Here is a 2913-nt window from a genome sequence, read left to right on the forward strand (position 1 = left end):
ATGTTGAATTGCAAAACACTTTTGTGGGATACAGTTAAGGTTAAGGTTAAGAACCGTTATGTAAAGAGCAATGTCTACCTGATTTAACCCATACAAATTTAAATGCAACCAATTAATTTAATTTCAACAAATCAGTTAATTTTATCATTTTAAGGGTACCATTTATTTTCCCCAGTGTATACAAAAAAAAGTAACATTTCTTAGTTCCTGTATTCTTGTTTATCTATGATACATTTCAAACCTTTTTTTTTTTTTTTTTTAAATTAATAGAAAACTGACATATATTGCACCAGTAAACAGATTCAACAAATACACTGAATTAAATCAAGAAAAAAATATTTGCACCCCACCCCCAAATTTATTTATTTATTTTTAATGTGATGACAATGAGGTTTTTTTGCATACACAAATTGTCCTTCTAAGATATTATTCCCTAGTCCCATCAGCAGCAGTGATATTCTCCAGAGAGCACGGTGTAACTTGCCTTGCAAATCAAGTGTTATTTGAAAGTACAGCAAAGAACATCAGCATAAAATACAGCTCTTCTTTCCTCTGCCTGTTTCACCTCTGCATCTTTCTTCAGGTTGTATATTACGTGTGGCTGTGTTGTTGTGATACCGCAGGTCTTACTCATCAAATCTTTAGTTTCGCTTTCATGAGTTGATGATGGAGCGATGCACATATGCATGACATAAATGTGAAGCACTTTTGCACTAACAGCATGTCTATATAAAGGCAGTAGAAAATAAAAGGCAAATAATGGTCAGCAGAGGACAGTCTGTGGATTGCACTGATGGTGGGAATTTATATCTGCCAGCACCGTGAAATAAGATTTAGAGCTGAAATTCACCAAAATAGAACACATTCTTATACATGAGCACTCTTTGAAAAATTACAAATCAAAGTACAAAATCTTCCATATAAAAAAAAAGTACACTTTAGCATGCTTTTGAGAAGAGTACGGTTAAACAATTTAGTGTGAAATTACAGTACATTCCAGTTATTGCATTACTTTCACAGTAATTTCACAGAGAGACTTCTCTTGTATCGAACTGCGCTCTCAGAAATTTCTTGACGACAAACAGTTGTTACGGAAGTACACTCAGATCACAGAGATGCAGGTAAGTAGGAGTTTATTGACAACAATAGTGAGCTCAGCAGGAAATCAGGAGGGTATACTGGGTAATGATACTGGAGTCGAGAGGACGAGGAGTATAATGAAAGTCTCTATCTAACAGAACCAGGATTCTGGGAAGGAGCTGATGACCAGAGACGCAGAGACGAGGAAGGACTAGGACGAGGAGAACACGCTGGAGAAACAACATGTGAGTTCAGGAACAGACACTCGGGTAAGGAGAATAGCTTAGAAGCTACTGGCATATAGTCCTTTAAGTGTTAACGAGACCAGACACTGGAGTGAGGTGCTGAGTGTACTTTTGAAGCCAGTCTGATGAGCGTGCAGATGGAAGGCAGGTGCATGTGATTAGTACTCAGGTGAGAGAGTGCGCTGGGACTGGCTGGTGTGGAGACCTGGCTGATTAGTGACAACAGTAGCTGTGTCTCATTTAGAAGGCTGCACCCTCCGGAGGTCGAATCCTCTGGAGGTCGCATCCTCTGTAGGACGCATGTACGAAGTGTCCTCAACCAAGAATTAAACGAGACGGCCTTCGTAGGACGGGCGGAAAAGGAAACCGGAAGTATCACGTTGCTATGCCAACACATTTAGAGCATCGTTGCGCTCTCACACTACTTAAACAAAGGAAAATTATTTCTCAATTTGGAAAGTAATTTGAAAAAAAAAAGCCTTTTACTTGTTTTATTTTGTTCAATGTTGAGGAACTGCAGCGTACGTACAGCAGACATCTATTAGAGAAAAAAAGGAGGAGGATATTAAAAACAAAGTTTATCCGTTTTTACCGAGGCGAATTAAGTTAAGTTGTAAACACCACATCTGCGCTTGTGTGTACGTTACATCTGCCGGCGCCGGCATTTTTCAAATTAACAACGGTTGTTCACGGCGCCGCAAAGAATTGTGGGTTATCTGTAGCAGCGAAGGATACACCTCATGCATCCTCCGAAATCCTGTGAAAGAAGGTTGCATTCGAAGGTCGCATTCGGAGTGTCCTACTTGCTTTTCTGAAATGAGACAGCCTCGATGACGTATGCAGCCTTCGAATGCGACCTCCGGAGGGTGCAGCCTTCTAAATGAGACACAGCTAGTATCATACTAACCCCTTGTCCAAATACCCACACGTGCCGTCTTGGCCACTTGAGAGCGTGTGCGCGTGACAGGAAGTGAGTGCACAAGACTGTCCCAGGTCTTAAAAACGGCAAAGCGCAGTGCCCTTAACGCACACTAAATCCACACTATCTCGAATACTGCTCCGGAGCGCTATTCAAGGCTTAGTGTATCCCATCATTCATCATGTTCTGGAAATAAATCGTGAGGCTTTTTGCCGAGATCTCGTGAGAGGTCACGGAAACCTTTCCAATGGAAGTTAAATATTAATATTACATACAATTTGGTCGAAAAAGTGTTTTTACGTTTTATTGGTGCAAAGATGAGTAGTGGTGATATTTATTTTGATATTTATTTTTATTTAGAAGCTGATTTTAAAATGCAAAGTATTTAAATTAAAATAAAGCTATGTAAACACTTGCATTTTTACAACACTACAAGTGTGTCCCATCAGGTACACTCTTAAAAATAAAGGTGCTTCAAAAGGTTCTTCAAGCGATGCCATAGAAGAACCATTTTGGGTTCCACAAAGAACCATTCAGTCAAAGGTTCTTTAAAGAACCATCTCTTTCTTACCTTTTTATAATCTGAAGAACCTTCTTTCGCCACAAAGAACCTTTTGTGAAACAGAAAGGTTCTTCAGATGTTAAAGGTTCTTTATGGAACCATTTAGA

This window comes from Sinocyclocheilus grahami, unplaced genomic scaffold, assembly GCF_001515645.1.
Source record: "Sinocyclocheilus grahami isolate Dianchi unplaced genomic scaffold, SAMN03320097.WGS_v1.1 scaffold553.1, whole genome shotgun sequence".
NCBI lineage: Eukaryota > Metazoa > Chordata > Actinopteri > Cypriniformes > Cyprinidae > Sinocyclocheilus > Sinocyclocheilus grahami.